Source organism: Bolinopsis microptera, chromosome 11 (assembly GCF_026151205.1).
Source record: "Bolinopsis microptera isolate Bmic1 chromosome 11, MBARI_Bmic_1.0, whole genome shotgun sequence".
Classification (NCBI taxonomy): domain Eukaryota; kingdom Metazoa; phylum Ctenophora; class Tentaculata; order Lobata; family Bolinopsidae; genus Bolinopsis; species Bolinopsis microptera.
Genome location: NC_087082.1, coordinates 20,733,986 through 20,754,822, shown reverse-complemented (window position 1 = coordinate 20,754,822; position 20,837 = coordinate 20,733,986). Strand labels below are relative to the sequence as shown.

Sequence of the window (20,837 nt, the reverse complement as noted above, 5' to 3'; positions counted from 1 at the left end):
ATTCATTAAACTTATAGGATTATAACTCATAACTACATATAAGGTATAACACAAGTGGCACTGATGCAGATGAATCATGGATAATTATTGACTGTTGACGAAAACTCGAAGTTTGAAATTCAAAGTATAAAGCTGCAAGTAGTAGAAACGTAATTGGGAAATCAGGATTAAATATGATCACACGTAACGCGCGGATATAACATGTGCTTTATCCAATGCGAAACTAAAAGTGATGAAATAAGAAAATCGACTGTAGAGTGATTTAGCGCGACCGTATAAACTATAATGTAAGAATGTAGATAATTTATGTATCATAATTTCAGAATGCACCACTCTCGACTCAACATGGGGAAACGTTCAGACTGAGCCAGTACTGCCAGTTGACCTCGATATAGAGATAAAGTTCACTTGTCTAGCAGACCATATCCACAAGGGTGCCAGCAAGGGAACTTGTCAGAGCGGTGCTGTAGTCCCGACTAACGGACCTCCACCTCAGTGCTCTTCAATAGGTAAGTAACACAACTTTACAAACTTATGGCGTTAGTGCTGAGTTTAATATTGGGGAACTCCCCAATCAATCAATTCGATCATAAATCTACTCAATACAACAAACTGAAAACTGTCCAAGTAAACGGCTAGAAATTCTAGTTTATAAGCGGTAAACTAAAAGTTTGGACAATTTAAAACAATTTTGGGGGAAGAGGTACGGTAAATTGGAGTACGGTAAATTGGGGTCCGTTAAATTGGAGTACGGTAAATTGGGGAATGGTAAATTGGAGCTTTTCGGTAAATTGGGATACAGTAAATTGGGGTACGGTAAATTGGAGTACAGTAACTCAGGGTACGGTAAATCTTTTACTGTATTACTACCTTACCTAGATATTACATATTTCCCCTGTATGAACTTGAAAAAGGTGTAAAATACAGCGAACTGTGCACGATATAAAGAAATCTCTTCTTTCTCACAGTACGATAATATAGAAGTAAGTAGCTGTAATATATTCCGCTTCATTATGTTATGATAGTCATTACTATTACGAATAATTAATAATCTGAAAATTAAATATTTTTTCCTTTTCACCCTTTTGAAAAAAGGCAATAGTGAAAGGTTACGAATGGACGTTTTTGCAGAAAAACGTGGATTTTGGAGATAGCGGTAGGTGGGTCAAATATATGTCGTGTTCCTTACTTGCTTGCTTCCGTTCGTTACCATGTCAACTTGCCGCGCGCACGCGCACGGGGATTGCTTGCGGAGATGTGGTGTATAGCTAGTCTGTGGTCAATGAATGCGCGGCACGAGCGTATTTTAATGTATACTAGTAATGTATAGTATTTTGTAATAAGCCCAACTTGAATGTGGCACGCGTAGTCTACTGATGTTTCAATATTATTATTATAAGGTGAGCTGATTAGAGCTTATATTAATAGTTATAGTGAAATGGAAATCTAGCGTCCGCCAAAACGAAACAACGGGCGCAATTCTTGTTTAGATTACTGGGTAAGTTATATTAAAATATTAACGCCAGATATAATATTTAATGTCAATAAATGAAGTTAAAAAGTGACAGGGTTTAGAATTACCACGTGACCAAGTTTAATCTAAATCTGGGTTTCAGGTGTGAAACAACTGTAAGCTGGTCCGTAAAGAACCACGTAGATTTTAGAGGCACAGCAAGGTCGCAAGGAATAATAATATCCACTGAGTTTGTCGGGTAAGGCACATAACCAACAGCAAAATACACAAGTTGTTTTATAATAATACTACTTTGCTATTACAGTTATCACGATTACAGTTATCACGATTGCCTATATAATAATATCGAATGATTGAATTGCCCGACCAATCCATTTCTAACAGGACTACTTTTTTCAGAAGATCTAAGAATGGTTCAGTTTAAAGGCCTACACATGACCCTGGTGGTGGAGATAGCCGCTGTAGCTGTTCTCATCAGTGGACAGTCTTCAGCTTTCACCTAACATCGCTAAAAGTAGCCCACAGAGCCCCCCCCCCCCCCCACCCCCCACAGAGCCCCCTCCCCCACAGAGCTCCCCCCCCCCCACAGAGCCCCCCTCCCCCCACAGAGCCCCCCCCCCCCCGGCCCCCCCCCCCACACAGAGCTCCCCTCCCCCACAGAGCTCCCCTCCCCCCACAGAGCCCCCCCCCCCCCCACAGAGCCCCCCCCCCCCACAGAGCCCCCCCCCCCCCCACAGAGACCCCCCCTCCCCACAGAGCTCCCCCCCACAGAGCCCACCCCCCCCCCCCCCACAGAGCTCCCCCCCCCCCCCCCCATGGAGCCCCCCTCCCCCACAGAGCCCCCCCCCCCCCCCCCCCACAGAGTCTTACCTGGACCACACATCTGATACTTACTCAGTCAGCAGCTGACTAAGATAGACTCTAAGAAAAGAACTTTAAACTTGAAGTATGGTCCTGAGCACAGCATTATTTTGTATATCCTGGATTGTGGACAGTACGTCATAAGATTTAACAAAGTATTCTGAATTTTTGGTTGTTTGATTTCGATTTCACAGAATTTGTTGCAAATGATATATACAAAATTGATCGACTTTTGATTTTATTTTGCTCATAAAATATGGTACCTTGGAGGTTCTTCATGGACGGTCGACGGACATTATTAGAGTACTGACAAATAGAGTCGTGCATAACTGTTCCTACTTGCAATAAAGTCCGTCCTAGTAGGGCCTTGAAAGTATTAGGGCTTAATTTGTTTTACTACTTACGTCCCTGAGTTATTATTTTTAAGGTATATTGTGTTGTATTTGATATTTAAATTGTTCGATTTATTCAGTATTTTATGAGAACTGATATTACGTGTCTCATTTCAACCAAGAATGAAATAAATTTCAAGGTATGTTCTTATCTCAGATTAATAAAAAAACAAAAAGCGCACAGAGACTCAAACGTTAAAGACGGATCTGTTTCATCTAATCCTGGACCAGGCAAAAGTCCTGCTCACATTGGGACGTCCGCTCGGTTTCTCGATGTAATCCGACTTATATGGTCCTAAATAACACTAATTAATCGGGTACACTTTTTCACCAGTGGGGCATTTCTCGGAATCACGCCCTTTTTGACCGCACCCATATCGCGACCCCCCACTATAAATTATCTCGGCTTCTGATTGAGATACAGACCTCAGGCATGAACCAAAATGTGCCCAGGATGCATGTTTATATTAGTGCTATGAAGATACTTAAGGCCTAAGAGACTTATTTTTTGAGAAATCGCCAAAAATCCGATTTTACTATATAACAGCCTCGCAAGTAACAATTATTACATTTATTTCAAGATATCATAGCTTCTGATTGGAGCTAAGCGCTCATCTTGGGCATTAAAATGGTCAGAATCATCATATTAAGTGGGGTAGAGCATGCAGCAATAGCAGCAAATCTGGGGAAACTTGGTGGACATTGACTTTTTTCACACAATTTGAGTATGTTGACTTCAACATTATGTTGCAGCTCATTGTGGTTAATCTCAATGTTGGAGTGATGTTTTTCTGGTGCACAAAACACTACAGTACGGTTATGTTGAATAATTGTGGTTAATGGGTCATCTATGTGGCCACTATGGTGGTTAAAATACCAGTTTTAGGGTTAACCACCATTTTGAGATATGATATTATGAACTGAGTAGTCATTATATTGAGATCATATCATGGTGCAACTATCACAAAAGTTTTCAAACCTCATGGGGGTATTTTGTGGTCCTAATGGTGGTTAAATTGAAGATGAACGGTGAGCTATAAATATTGCTCTGATTATAGATGTATAGTGGTGGTTGTTCATTTGTGCATGGATGATAATTTTTTATCACAAATGTGCAATTTAATAGTATGGTTGATTTGAGGTGGTTAATATTCGTAAAAAGTGCTAAAAAGATGGTTAAAATGTCAAAATTTGTTGTTAACCACCAATCAAAACATTATTAATGATTTTAGTCAACATTTTATGGTCAACAAAGGACATTTGAAGGGTCTTGATAAAACTTATCAAGAAATGTTGTCATAAAAGTGGTTAAAAGGGCTATATTACTTGCTAGGCTGTTGAACAAGGCATCTATTAAAGTGAAAATTAACCACAATATGAACTTCAGATAATGGTTTGCTATCCAAATGAGTGTATATTTGTTTGCAAATGCATAATTGACCCCAAGTTCATGCATTCCGATCAATGTGCAGCTAAGGTGGTTAAAATGTCTCGAAAATACCATATATTTGCACTAATTAACCATTTTTAGAGCACATATTAGCTTTGTAAAGCTATAGCTGGCCATGCTACATTATCTAGATACACATAACTACCTGCTCATTTATATGACTAGAAAGATTGCTGAGTCCTGTGTTGCGTCCATCATGGTTAATAAAGGTATTAAATTGACCAAAATCAGTGTTTTTGGTCGTTTTAACCGCCATACGGCCACACATTTTGTTGCATTATCTTTAAAATCACGTATTCTCCTTCAACTATCTCTCATAATCAAATATCAAAACAAAATAAGGCACCAAAAGGTCAGATTGTGCTGAACAATGGTTAATTTGTGATGGCTTCTGTTGACCGAAGGTCCAAAATCAACATGTTTTAACCACATTATGGCCACATCTAAGGTTTTATGGTATTGGGACCATAGCCAAAAGTTTTGGGCACCTGGATGGTGTACTCTGCTTTTGGAATTATGGTGATATCTCAATGCTGTGCCATTCCAGGTGGTTAAGTACGCGCGCGCGCGCGCACGCGTACACTTTTGGGGTTTTTTTGATGTACCACAGTTGGTGGTTAACCGTTTTACATTACACCCTCACTAAAAGTATTGGGCACTCTAGTGGTGACATAATATATAAAGAAATTAAGCATAAACTAAATATGTTGGCCTGCAGATGGTTAAGTATGCGCGCGCGCGCACGCGTACACTGTAACATAAACACATATAAACCACTCCACAGACCACATTTATTAACCTTTTTAATTTCTTTCTTCAACTATGTGTCAATGAACCGTTTCTGTTCAATAATGACCATCAATTTTAACTGTAACACTCATATCTTCAGTGTAGTAAGGGTTTGAGTGTTAGAAGTACAAAAAAATGTCCACTAACAAATCAGTCATATTTCGACTACTTAACCACCTAACTCAGCACCAAAATGTTCTGGGATTTATTTCGTTGCACTATCATGAAGCTATGACATTTTTGGACCTATGTAAATATTCAGATTACTAGAATTCATAATTTGTGATTTTTAAGGGGTGGTCAAATGCTTCAAAGTGGTGTATTTCAAAGTTTCCCCAGATTTGCTGCTATTGCTGCATGGTTTTAAAGTCTTGAGACTTCAGGTTGTTGAGTTATTAGGTCAGATCCCATTTTTATGCTCTCGCCAGTAGCGATTGATGCACTTATTTCAAGATATGATGATTCTGACCATTTCAATGCCCAAGATGAACGCTTAGCTCCAATCAGAAGCTGAGATATCTTGAAATAAGTGCATCAATCGCTACTCGCGAGAGCGTAAAAATGGGATCTGACCTAATAACTCAACAACCTTAAGTCTCAAGACTTTAAAACTATGCTCTACCCCACTCAATGCGATGATTCTGACCATTCCAATGCCCAAGATGAACGCTTAGCTCCAATCAGAAGCTGAGATATCTTGAAATAAGTGCATCAATCGCTACTCGCGAGAGCGTAAAAATGGGATCTGACCTAATAACTCAACAACCTGAAGTCTAAAGACTTTAAAACTATGCTCTACCCCACTCAATGTGATGATTCTGACCATTTCAATGCCCAAGATGAACGCTTAGCTCCAATCAGAAGCTGAGATATCTTGAAATAAGTGCATCAATCGCTACTCGTGAGAGCATAAAAATGGGATCTGACCTAATAACTCAACAACCTGAAGTCTCAAGAATTTAAAACCATGCTCTACCCCACTCAATATGATGATTTTGACCATTTTAATGCCCAAGATGAGCGCTTAGCTCCAATCAGAAGCTGAGATATCTTGAAATAAGTGTAATAATTGTTACTGTGAGACTGTTATATAGTAAAATCGGACTTTTGGCGATTTCTCAAAAACTAAGTCTCTTAACATGCACCTTAGACACATTTTGGTATATGTTTAAGGTCTGTATCTCAATCAGAAGCTGAGATAATCTATGGTGGGGTCGCGAAATGGGCGCGGTCAAAAAGGGCGTGATTCCGAGAAATGCCCCACTGGTGATAAAGTGTACCCGAGTAATTAGTGTTATTTAGGACCATTATATAGTATAGATTTCGCCACTGGCCAGTTTTAAATTATTAAGTTATTAATATTATTGATTAGATTGGGTATTAATTGTTTTGAATTCTATGTCCATTGAGCGATTCGAAAAATTATACCATTAATTTGTTTGTAGATTTGGTTGTTAAAAGAATGGTATTACATTTGCTCGATTTCAATTAATTTCATGGCAATCTCATTTTGTTTTTGATGATAAGTACGGAAAGCTAAATGTTTGTTTGATCCTCGGTTATTTTAACATTGTGTCTGTGATAACACACTGCAAAACGGAATAGAAACTAAATTTTTTCAATCCTAGTTGATCAGTATAAAATCACATTTGTAATCCGTTCAGTAGATTTTTACCAAATGCATGTTGCATAATAATATATAATTCACATCGAGTTCAATCCATGTTTAACCGTTCTCCTATCAATTTCATGTTCTTGTACTTAGAGTTCTCTTGGAATTCTCAAATTGCTTGTTTTAATTTGTCGTGTAGATATCAAGTTAATATCAGAAAAAAAAGTCGCTGGCTGTAAAATTGCCCATGCTCTATATTAATATATATAACACAAAGAAAACTGTCGATCTTCGGCTGATCTCATAATCTTTGTTCAACTCGTCGATAATAAAACCTTATCGTCAGTTCCAACTTCTAACAGACAGCAAAATTTTAAGCCACTTGATGTCACACTTACATATTGAATAAATAAGAAGTTTTTCGACCTAAGTTTTGTGTTGTAGCTCAAGCACCCATCTATGAGTAATCTCTGCCCTGTACGTTTGTATTGGGTTGGAATCTACTTGGCATTCACCTGATGCTAGCCTAATGCAACCCATTCAGTGTAACGATATTCTTCTCTATAAGCAGCCGCTGCACTGTATAGTGTATAATTAACCACTGTTTAAACTATGTACTAACAGTTCAAATAATTTGTAGTGCTACATCAAAATTAGTAGTTTCTATTTCAAATTCAATTTTCCAAAGGCAAAGTACATACCACTACCAGTTGAGAATGGGGATTGAGGAGTTGTGTTCGGATAAAAGAGGTTGATTGCACTGATACAATCTAACCTAACCGCCAATATCTCGGATTTTCAGACCCCCCTCTCCCCCCCCCCCCCCCCCCCCCCACTAATTTTGAAGACTCCCCTCCCCTCTAATTATGAAGACCCCCCCCCCCCCTCCCGGACGTCCTAAGTAGATTTTACTTACTAGTTATATGAACACTCAGGCTTGTTACAAATTGGCCAAACGTCATCTTCAAACAAAATGGTTTATGTAAACATATATCGTGTCATCAAACTTAGGTTTATTGCACTGATACAATCAAATCTCGCTTTAATTTGTATGCAGGGAGCAGTTTGTGCTGCATACTATTTCATGCCATTTATATCATTAAAACAGTGAAGAGGTCTAGTTACATGGGTATTCGTTCAATCCATATCTGTTTAGACTTAGAGGACATCTACTGAGGACGTCCGCCAATATCACGGATTTTCAGACCCCCTCCCCTAATTTGAAGACCCCCCTCCCCCTAATTATGAAGACCCCACTCCCGGACGTACTAAGTAGATTTTACTTACTAGTTATATCTTTATATGAACACTCAGGCATGTTATAAATTGCCTAAACGTCATCTTCAAACAAAATAGTTTATGTAATCATATATCGTGTCATCAAACTTAAACGATTCCTCAGAATATTACACAACTAAAAACTATCCTCGTTGATACTTGGTGATAACTTACAATAACTACTTACGTTGAAGCCGTCAACGTGAAACAATGAGCAGTAAGATAAGATAAACATTTTCATTCACATGGAATTTTAGTGAACTTAACTTTTACGGTGGTGACGTAGATTTAATTCTCTAATGACATGTTCAGAAATGCGAAATTATCTTTTTTTTGTCGTACTATACACGAAGAAGCTTTGTTTTAGAATTTCGCAGAAAAGTCTCGCCTAGAAGTAGATCGTGTCTTTTAACTACTTTAGTTGCAACGTATTTCAGGAACTGGCAGAGTAACCATCGCTTTATCAAATTCTTCTGACTTTGATACGATATCATCATTTTGATTTAGAATCTCAAAGGAATTTATACTCGTCCATCTCAAAAATTATAAATCTATCTAAGATTCATAGCATTTTGTAACGTTTCAGTTGGATACTTAAAAATTGTGTAAACGTTCAACTTAAAGCAATTGGCTGATCTGAATATTTCAGTAAAAATGTTTATGTAGCGACCAGCCTATCATGAAGATAACAACAATTATCTTAACGGCTCTTTTGTGTTTACCCATTCAAGGTAAATGTTGTATTGCACCACCTTACAACAGAATCATTATTTACTGTTCTATAAAGTCATTACTACTGACTGTATGCATATGATATTGACCAGAATTAATAGGCTATATGTGACAATCAAATAAATTATAGCTATAATTATAGATACTGCAATATTATTAGTACTATTACTAAGTGCTAAAACATTATATAATTTATCGTGGTTATATTTCAGGTGACATTTTACCTGCAGTAGATAACGAGATAACACCTGTATCCGTCTCTTTATCATCAACGCTTAGCTCTAGTTATGTGGCAACTAATGGCATAGACAAGAATTTAGGCACAAACGCTCATACAGCATCATATGACTCTGACCCCTGGTTTAAAGCTAAGCTAGGAAAGACCTACTGTGTAGAGGAAGTGCACCATTACACCACACATCAACACGCTTACCCGTATAACAAGCACATATGCTCGAGAGATGTGTGTACCTGTATAAGTGGTCACTACTGCACTAACTATCCCACTTGGTGGCCCGTGTCAGTGTACTCTGAGGATGGAACAGTACCTGACAACGTTCCTTCTGATTGTAAGACTGGAGACACAGTTGTTATTAGAGGGGGTTCTTATGGATATGTCTACGTATATGAGATAGTTATCATCGGAAGAGATATAGTGCTCATCAGTCTAGGTACAACTTTATACCATAGACCAATTTCTATCAATTATTTTCCTCGATTCTAAACATTATGACACAAAAGATTTTGTAAATATTGTGTTCATAAGATATTGATGAACAAAATTAATTCATAAATGAATGTTATTACCCTCTCTCCAATATGAAATTCTCATGAAATACACCCGTCATACTCATAACATGTACATTTTATGGTAAAGTTACAAGGGCGATTTTAGCGGTGTAGATTACTTTGCCTTCGGTTGATGGCGTCAAAACACTGTCAATTATTATTATTTTAAGTTGCTCCTATGCATCAATTCTAAAACAAACTTTTCAAATAAGATGTTGTTTTTATAACATTTGTTAAGTGGGTAGCTACGTCTAAAGGATAAAAAATGTTTCAAACAAACTTGAAATGAAGGCAATTTCAATTTACGCGTACGTGAATAAATAAATGCAATGTTTAAATCATGCGAACGATATAGATTGCACAATTTGTAAACGTACCATTACCAAAACTTACTTCAGACGTTGAATCAGTTAACAAAGAAGTAAAGAAAGGCTCCACAACAACAATATCCTGTGTTATCATCGGAATTATTGAAACAGCAACAGTAACTTGGCGGACTAGTACGGGACCAGTTCCAGCTGAAAAGTTCACCCCTGTCCAAGGAAGCTTCTCCGGAGGGACACAGACATCAACTCTTGCTGTAGACGGAACTCTTGTCAATAAAGATACTGCCTACACTTGCAGAGTCACTTCCGGTTCTTTACCTGATTCCAGCCACTCGGATACCACCGTCAATCTTAACGTTTATGGTATTAGTGCTTTTCATGCAACAAGTAAAACAAATCCTTTATGTCATGTTTCCAGGGTTTGGACTGGAATTTCCCGCTTAAAGAACCTCCATCACGTTACATTACATAATTTTCTGAAACATATATTACATTTACAATAAATTATGCAATATCATAACATTACAATCAACAAAATAAATTTAATCGCAGAATCTCAAATGCAAATAATCGTAAACTAAACACAAAAAACAAATTAAACATGCAATAAATGAATTTACGAATGCGCATCTTTTGTCAACTTACTCCTTCATAAAATTAATTTTTGACAAAAAATATGTTCTTTAAACTCCAACTGAAGTTCTTTTGCAATGTAGTTTTTTTGTATTTATACGATTTTTTTAATTTTTTAAAATTTGAAAATTCAATTAATTATTATATATAAATCAAGCGTTACATTTCAGCCATGCAAAATTACAATGACATATTTTGATAAACTAATTGATAAATGGAACTGCAATATAAGTTGCTTAATGTTTGGCCGGATGACAACTAACTGAAAGAGAAAAATAAACTTGATTACATAATAATTAATTCGGCTGAACCAACACATAGCAAGAGCCACATTAACATTGGGGCCGTCTAAAATATATTACAATCAACTTTCAATTTAACTCAATATCATCACGACGAAATACAATTATCACACGATAGTAATAATTGCACAATTTGTAAATGTACCATTACCAAAACTTACTTCAGACGTTGAATCAGTTAACAAAGAAGTAAAGAAAGGCTCCACAACAACAATATCCTGTGTTATCATCGGAATTATTGAAACAGCAACCGTAACTTGGCGGACTAGTACAGGACCAGTTCCAGCTGAAAAGTTCACCCTTGTCCAAGGAAGCTTCTCCGGAGGGACACAGACATCAACTCTTGCTGTAGACGGAACTCTTGTCAATGAAGATACTGCCTACACTTGCAGAATAACTTCCGGATCTTTACCTGATTCCAGCCACTCGGATACAACCGTCAATTTAAACGTTTATGGTATGTTCTTTAAACTCCAACTGAAGTTCTTTTGCAATGTAGTTGTTTTGTATTTATACGATTTTATATATTACAATCAACTTTCAATTTAACTCAATATCATCACGACGAAATACAATTATCACACGATAGTCATAATTGCACAATTTGTAAATGTACCATTACCAAAACTTACTTCAGACGTTGAATCGGTAAACAAAGAAGTAAAGAAAGGCTCTGCAACAACAATATCCTGTGTTATCATCGGAATAACTGAAACAGCAACAGTAACTTGGCGGACTAGTACGGGACCAGTTCCAGCTGAAAAGTTTACCTCTGTCCAAGGAAGCGTCTCCGGAGGGACACAGACATCAACTCTTGCTGTAGACGGAACTCTTGTCAATGAAGATACTGCCTACACTTGCAGAATAACTTCCGGATCTTTGCCTGATTCCAGCCACTCGGATACCACTGTCAATCTAAACGTTTATGGTATGTTCTTTAAACTCCAACTGAAGTTCTTTTGCAATGTAGTTTTTTTTTGTATTTATACGATTTTATATATTACAATCAACTTTCAATTTAACTCAATGTCATCACGACGAAATACAATTATCACACGATAGTCACAATTGCACAATTTGTAAATGTACCATTACCAAAACTTACTTCAGACGTTGAATCGGTAAACAAAGAAGTAAAGAAAGGCTCTGCAACAACAATATCCTGTGTTATCATCGGAATTATTGAAACAGCAACAGTAACTTGGCGGACTAGTACAGGAGCAGTTCCAGCTGAAAAGTTCACCCCTGTCCAAGGAAGCTTCTCCGGAAGGACACAGACATCAACTCTTGCTGTAGACGGAACTCTTGTCAATGAAGATACTGCCTACACTTGCAGAATAACTTCCGGATCTTTACCTGATTCCAGCCACTCGGATACCACCGTCAATCTAAACGTTTATGGTATGTTCTTTAAACTCCAACTGAAGCAATTTTGCAATGTAGTTGTTTTGTATTTATACAATTTTATATATTACAATCAACTTTCAATTTAAATTATTTTCATGACGACGAAATACGATTATCACACGAGTGTTATAAATTGTAAAATTTGTCAATGTACCATTACCAAAACTTACTTCAGACGTTGAATCGGTAAACAAAGAAGTAAAGAAAGGCTCTGCAACAACAATATCCTGTGTTATCATCGGAATTATTGAAACAGCAACAGTAACTTGGCGGACTAGTACAGGACCAGTTCCAGCTGAAAAGTTCACCCCTGTCCAAGGAAGCTTCTCCGGAGGGACACAGACATCAACTCTTGCTGTTGACAGAACTCTTGTCAATGAAGATACTGCTTACACTTGCCGAATAACTTCCGGATCTTTACCTGATTCCAGCCACTCTGATACCACCGTCAATCTTAATGTTTATGGTATGTTCTTTAAACTACAACAAAAATTTTTTCGCAATGCAGTTTTTTGATATTATACGATTTTATATCTTACAGTCAACTTTCAATTTAAATAATTATCAGAACAACAACATGTTTATATCAAGTGAGCGTTATAAATTGCACAATTTGTAAATGTACCATTACCAAAACTTACTTCAGACGTTCAATCTGTAAACAAAGAAGTAAAGAAAAGCTCTGCAACTACAATATCCTGTGTTATCATCGGAATTATTGAAACAGCAACAGTAACTTGGCGGACTAGTACAGGACCAGTTCCAGCTGAAAAGTTCACCCCTGTCCAAGGAAGCTTCTCCGGAGGGACAGAGACATCAACTCTTGCTGTTGACGGAACTCTTGTCAATAAAGATACTGCCTACACTTGCAGAATAACTTCCGGATCTTTACCTGATTCCAGCCACTCGGATACCACCGTCAATCTTAACGTTTATGGTATGTTCTTATACTCCAACTGAAGTTCTTTTGCAATGCAGTTTTTATGTTTTTATACGATTTTATATATTACAATCAACTTTCAATTTAAATCATTTTCATGACGACGAAATATAATTATCACACGAGTGTTATAAATTGTAAAATTTGTCAATGTACCATTACCAAAACTTACTTCAGACGTTGAATCGGTAAACAAAGAAGTAAAGAAAGGCTCTGCAACAACAATATCCTGTGTTATCATCGGAATTATTGAAACAGCAACAGTAACTTGGCGGACTAGTACAGGACCAGTTCCAGCTGAAAAGTTCACCCCTGTCCAAGGAAGCTTCTCCGGAGGGACAGAGACATCAACTCTTGCTGTTGACGGAACTCTTGTCAATAAAGATACTGCCTACACTTGCAGAATAACTTCCGGATCTTTACCTGATTCCAGCCACTCGGATACCACCGTCAATCTTAACGTTTATGGTATGTTCTTATACTCCAACTGAAGTTCTTTTGCAATGCAGTTTTTATGTTTTTATACGATTTTATATATTACAATCAACTTTCAATTTAAATCATTTTCATGGCGACGAAATATAATTATCACACGAGTGTTATAAATTATAAAATTTGTCAATGTACCATTACCAAAACTTACTTCAGACGTTGAATCGGTAAACAAAGAAGTAAAGAAAGGCTCTGCAACAACAATATCCTGTGTTATAATCGGAATTATTGAAACAGCAACAGTAACTTGGCGGACTAGTACAGGACCAGTTCCAGCTGAAAAGTTCATCCCTGTCCAAGGAAGCTTCTCCGGAGGGACACAGACATCAACTCTTGCTGTTGACAGAACTCTTGTCAATGAAGATACTGCCTACACTTGCAGAATAACTTCCGGATCTTTACCTGATTCCAGCCACTCGGATACCACCGTCAATCTTAACGTTTATGGTATGTTCTTTAAACTCCAACTGAAGTTCTTTTGCAATGCAGTTTTTTTGTTTTTATACGATTTTACATATTACAATCAACTTTCAATTTAAATCATTTTCATGGCGACGAAATATAATTATCACACGAGTGTTATAAATTATAAAATTTGTCAATGTACCATTACCAAAACTTACTTCAGACGTTGAATCGGTAAACAAAGAAGTAAAGAAAGGCTCTGCAACAACAATATCCTGTGTTATAATCGGAATTATTGAAACAGCAACAGTAACTTGGCGGACTAGTACAGGACCAGTTCCAGCTGAAAAGTTCACCCCTGTCCAAGGAAGCTTCTCCGGAGGGACACAGACATCAACTCTTGCTGTTGACGGAACTCTTGTCAATGAAGATACTGCCTACACTTGCAGAATAACTTCCGGATCTTTACCTGATTCCAGCCACTCGGATACCACTGTCAATCTTAACGTTTATGGTATGTTCTTTAAACTCCAACTGAAGCTCTTTTGCAATGCAATTTTTTTGTTTTTATACGATTTTATATATTACAATCAACTTTCAATTTAAATCATTTTCATGACAACGAAATATAATTATCACACGAGTGTTATAAATTGTAAAATTTGTCAATGTACCATTACCAAAACTTACTTCAGACGTTGAATCGGTAAACAAAGAAGTAAAGAAAGGCTCTGCAACAACAATATCCTGTGTTATCATCGGAATTATTGAAACAGCAACAGTAACTTGGCGGACTAGTACAGGACCAGTTCCAGCTGAAAAGTTCACCCCTGTCCAAGGAAGCTTCTCCGGAGGGACACAGACATCAACTCTTGCTGTTGACGGAACTCTTGTCAATGAAGATACTGCCTACACTTGCAGAATAACTTCCGGATCTTTACCTGATTCCAGCAACTCGGATACCACTGTCAATCTTAACGTTTATGGTATGTTCTTTAAACTCCAACTGAAGTTCTTTTGCAATGCAGTTTTTTTGTTTTTATACGATTTTATATATTACAATCAACTTTCAATTTAAATCATTTTCATGACGACGAAATATAATTATCACACGAGTGTTATAAATTGTAAAATTTGTCAATGTACCATTACCAAAACTTACTTCAGACGTTGAATCGGTAAACAAAGAAGTAAAGAAAGGCTCTGCAACAACAATATCCTGTGTTATCATCGGAATTATTGAAACAGCAACAGTAACTTGGCGGACTAGTACAGGACCAGTTCCAGCTGAAAAGTTCATCCCTGTCCAAGGAAGCTTCTCCGGAGGGACACAGACATCAACTCTTGCTGTTGACGGAACTCTTGTCAATGAAGATACTGCCTACACTTGCAGAATAACTTCCGGATCTTTACCTGATTCCAGCCACTCGGATACCACTGTCAATCTTAACGTTTATGGTATGTTCTTTAAACTCCAACTGAAGTTCTTTTGCAATGCAGTTTTTTTGTTTTTATACGATTTTATATATTACAATCAACTTTCAATTTAAATCATTTTCATGACGACGAAATATAATTATCACACGAGTGTTATAAATTGTAAAATTTGTCAATGTACCATTACCAAAACTTACTTCAGACGTTGAATCGGTAAACAAAGAAGTAAAGAAAGGCTCTGCAACAACAATATCCTGTGTTATCATCGGAATAACTGAAACAGCAACAGTAACTTGGCGGACTAGTACGGGACCAGTTCCAGCTGAAAAGTTCACCCCTGTCCAAGGAAGCTTCTCCGGAGGGACACAGACATCAACTCTTGCTGTTGACGGAACTCTTGTCAATGAAGATACTGCCTACACTTGCAGAATAACTTCCGGATCTTTACCTGATTCCAGCCACTCGGATACCACTGTCAATCTTAACGTTTATGGTATGTTCTTTAAACTCCAACTGAAGTTCTTTTGCAATGCAGTTTTTTTGTTTTTATACGATTTTATATATTACAATCAACTTTCAATTTAAATCATTTTCATGACGACGAAATAAATTATCACACGAGTGTTATAAATTGTAAAATTTGTCAATGTACCATTACCAAAACTTACTTCAGACGTTGAATCGGTAAACAAAGAAGTAAAGAAAGGCTCTGCAACAACAATATCCTGTGTTATCATCGGAATTATTGAAACAGCAACAGTAACTTGGCGGACTAGTACAGGACCAGTTCCAGCTGAAAAGTTCACCCCTGTCCAAGGAAGCTTCTCCGGAGGGACACAGACATCAACTCTTGCTGTTGACGGAACTCTTGTCAATGAAGATACTGCCTACACTTGCAGAATAACTTCCGGATCTTTACCTGATTCCAGCCACTCGGATACCACTGTCAATCTTAACGTTTATGGTATGTTCTTTAAACTCCAACTGAAGTTCTTTTGCAATGCAGTTTTTTTGTTTTTATACGATTTTATATATTACAATCAACTTTCAATTTAAATCATTTTCATGACGACGAAATATAATTATCACACGAGTGTTATAAATTGTAAAATTTGTCAATGTATTATTACCAAAACTTACTTCAGACGTTGAATCGGTAAACAAAGAAGTAAAGAAAGGCTCTGCAACAACAATATCCTGTGTTATCATCGGAATTATTGAAACAGCAACAGTAACTTGGCGGACTAGTACAGGACCAGTTCCAGCTGAAAAGTTCACCCCTGTCCAAGGAAGCTTCTCCGGAGGGACACAGACATCAACTCTTGCTGTTGACGGAACTCTTGTCAATGAAGATACTGCCTACACTTGCAGAATAACTTCCGGATCTTTACCTGATTCCAGCCACTCGGATACCACTGTCAATCTTAACGTTTATGGTATGTTCTTTAAACTCCAACTGAAGTTCTTTTGCAATGCAGTTTTTTTGTTTTTATACGATTTTATATATTACAATCAACTTTCAATTTAAATCATTTTCATGACGACGAAATATAATTATCACACGAGTGTTATAAATTGTAAAATTTGTCAATGTACTATTACCAAAACTTACTTCAGACGTTGAATCGGTAAACAAAGAAGTAAAGAAAGGCTCTGCAACAACAATATCCTGTGTTATCATCGGAATTATTGAAACAGCAACAGTAACTTGGCGGACTAGTACAGGACCAGTTCCAGCTGAAAAGTTCACCCCTGTCCAAGGAAGCTTCTCCGGAGGGACACAGACATCAACTCTTGCTGTTGACGGAACTCTTGTCAATGAAGATACTGCCTACACTTGCAGAATAACTTCCGGATCTTTACCTGATTCCAGCCACTCGGATACCACTGTCAATCTTAACGTTTATGGTATGTTCTTTAAACTCCAACTGAAGTTCTTTTGCAATGCAGTTTTTTTGTTTTTATACGATTTTATATATTACAATCAACTTTCAATTTAAATCATTTTCATGACGACGAAATATAATTATCACACGAGTGTTATAAATTGTAAAATTTGTCAATGTACCATTACCAAAACTTACTTCAGACGTTGAATCGGTAAACAAAGAAGTAAAGAAAGGCTCTGCAACAACAATATCCTGTGTTATCATCGGAATTATTGATACAGCAACAGTAACTTGGCGGACTAGTACAGGACCAGTTCCAGCTGAAAAGTTCACCCCTGTCCAAGGAAGCTTCTCCGGAGGGACACAGACATCAACTCTTGCTGTTGACGGAACTCTTGTCAATGAAGATACTGCCTACACTTGCAGAATAACTTCCGGATCTTTACCTGATTCCAGCCACTCGGATACCACTGTCAATCTTAACGTTTATGGTATGTTCTTTAAACTCCAACTGAAGTTCTTTTGCAATGCAGTTTTTTTGTTTTTATACGATTTTATATATTACAATCAACTTTCAATTTAAATCATTTTCATGACGACGAAATATAATTATCACACGAGTGTTATAAATTGTAAAATTTGTCAATGTACCATTACCAAAACTTACTTCAGACGTTGAATCGGTAAACAAAGAAGTAAAGAAAGGCTCTGCAACAACAATATCCTGTGTTATCATCGGAATTATTGAAACAGCAACAGTAACTTGGCGGACTAGTACAGGACCAGTTCCAGCTGAAAAGTTCACCCCTGTCCAAGGAAGCTTCTCCGGAGGGACACAGACATCAACTCTTGCTGTTGACGGAACTCTTGTCAATGAAGATACTGCCTACACTTGCAGAATAACTTCCGGATCTTTACCTGATTCCAGCCACTCGGATACCACTGTCAATCTTAACGTTTATGGTATGTTCTTTAAACTCCAACTGAAGTTCTTTTGCAATGCAGTTTTTTTGTTTTTATACGATTTTATATATTACAATCAACTTTCAATTTAAATCATTTTCATGACGACGAAATATAATTATCACACGAGTGTTATAAATTGTAAAATTTGTCAATGTACCATTACCAAAACTTACTTCAGACGTTGAATCGGTAAACAAAGAAGTAAAGAAAGGCTCTGCAACAACAATATCCTGTGTTATCATCGGAATTATTGAAACAGCAACAGTAACTTGGCGGACTAGTACAGGACCAGTTCCAGCTGAAAAGTTCACCCCTGTCCAAGGAAGCTTCTCCGGAGGGACACAGACATCAACTCTTGCTGTTGACGGAACTCTTGTCAATGAAGATACTGCCTACACTTGCAGAATAACTTCCGGATCTTTACCTGATTCCAGCCACTCGGATACCACTGTCAATCTTAACGTTTATGGTATGTTCTTTAAACTCCAACTGAAGTTCTTTTGCAATGCAGTTTTTTTGTTTTTATACGATTTTATATATTACAATCAACTTTCAATTTAAATCATTTTCATGACGACGAAATAAATTATCACACGAGTGTTATAAATTGTAAAATTTGTCAATGTACCATTACCAAAACTTACTTCAGACGTTGAATCGGTAAACAAAGAAGTAAAGAAAGGCTCTGCAACAACAATATCCTGTGTTATCATCGGAATTATTGAAACAGCAACAGTAACTTGGCGGACTAGTACAGGACCAGTTCCAGCTGAAAAGTTCACCCCTGTCCAAGGAAGCTTCTCCGGAGGGACACAGACATCAACTCTTGCTGTTGACGGAACTCTTGTCAATGAAGATACTGCCTACACTTGCAGAATAACTTCCGGATCTTTACCTGATTCCAGCCACTCGGATACCACTGTCAATCTTAACGTTTATGGTATGTTCTTTAAACTCCAACTGAAGTTCTTTTGCAATGCAGTTTTTTTGTTTTTATACAATTTTATATATTACAATCAACTTTCAATTTAAATCATTTTCATGACGACGAAATATACTTATCACACGAGTGTTATAAATTGTAAAATTTGTCAATGTACCATTACCAAAACTTACTTCAGACGTTGAATCGGTAAACAAAGAAGTAAAGAAAGGCTCTGCAACAACAATATTCTGTGTTATCATCGGAATTATTGAAATAGCAACAGTAACTTGGCGGACTAGTACAGGACCAGTTCCAGCTGAAAAGTTCACCCCTGTCCAAGGAAACTTCTCCGGAGGGACACAGACATCAACTCTTGCTGTAGACGGAACTCTTGTCAATGAAGATACTGCCTACACTTGCAGAATAACTTCCGGATCTTTACCTGATTCCAGCCACTCGGATGCCACTGTCAATCTGAACGTTTATGGTATGTTCTTTAAACTCCAACTGAAGTTCTTTTGCAATGTAGTTTTTTTGTATTTATACGATTTTATATATTACAATCAATTTTCAATTTAACTCAATATTATCACGATGAAATACAATCATCACACAATAGCCATAATTGCACGATTTGTAAATGTACCATTACCAAAACTTACTTCAGACGTTGAATCGGTAAACAAAGAAGTAAAGAAAGGCTCTGCAACAACAATATCCTGTGTTATCATCGGAATTATTGAAACAGCAACAGTAACTTGGCGGACTAGTACAGGACCAGTTCCAGCTGAAAAGTTCACCCCTGTCCAAGGAAGCTTCTCCGGAGGGACACAGACATCAACTCTTGCTGTAGACGGAACTCTTGTCAATGAAGATACTGCTTACACTTGCAGAATAACTTCCGGATCTTTACCTGATTCCAGCCACTCGGATACCACCGTCAATCTTAATGTTTATGGTATGTTCTTTAAACTCCAACTGAAATATTTTCGCAATGCAGTTTTTTGATATTATACGATTTTATATCTTGCAATCATCTTTCAATTTAAATCATTATCAGAACAACAACATGTTTATATCAAGTGAGCGTTATAAATTGCACAATTTGTAAATGTACCATTACCAAAGCTTACTTCAGACGTTCAATCTGTAAACAAAGAAGTAAAGAAAAGCTCTGCAACAACAATATCCTGTGTTATCATCGGAATTATTGAAACAGCAACAGTAACTTGGCGGACTAGTACAGGACCAGTTCCAGCTGAAAAGTTCACCCCTGTCCAAGGAAGCTTCTCCGGAGGGACACAGACATCAACTCTTGCTGTAGACGGAACTCTTGTCAATGAAGATACTGCCTACACTTGCAGAATAACTTCCGGATCTTTACCTGATTCCAGCCACTCGGATACCACTGTCAATCTTAACGTTTATGGTATGTTCTTTAAACTCCAACTGAAATTTTTTCGCAATGCAGTTTTTTGATATTATACGATTTTATATCTTACAATCAACTTTCAATTTAAATCATTATCAGAACAACAACATGTTTATATCAAGTGAGCGTTATAAATTGCACAATTTGTAAATGTACCATTACCAAAACTTACTTCAGACGTTGAATCGGTAAACAAAGAAGTAAAGAAAGGCTCTGCAACAACAATATCCTGTGTTATCATCGGAATTATCGAAACAGCAACAGTAACTTGGCGGACTAGTACAGGACCAGTTCCAGCTGAAAAGT

General features: G+C 37.2%; 1 protein-coding gene across 1 annotated transcript in view; it reads left to right on the top strand.

The window, feature by feature from the left end:
- The first annotated feature begins 7,204 nt into the window (after nt 1-7,204).
- LOC134823749 (myelin expression factor 2-like) overlaps nt 7,205-20,837 on the top strand; it is a 75,852-nt gene continuing 62,219 nt past the window's right edge. The window contains exon 1 of the mRNA XM_063835283.1: nt 7,205-7,217. The gene's annotated coding sequence lies outside the window, so the exon portion shown is untranslated. The remainder of the gene's footprint in view (nt 7,218-20,837) is intronic.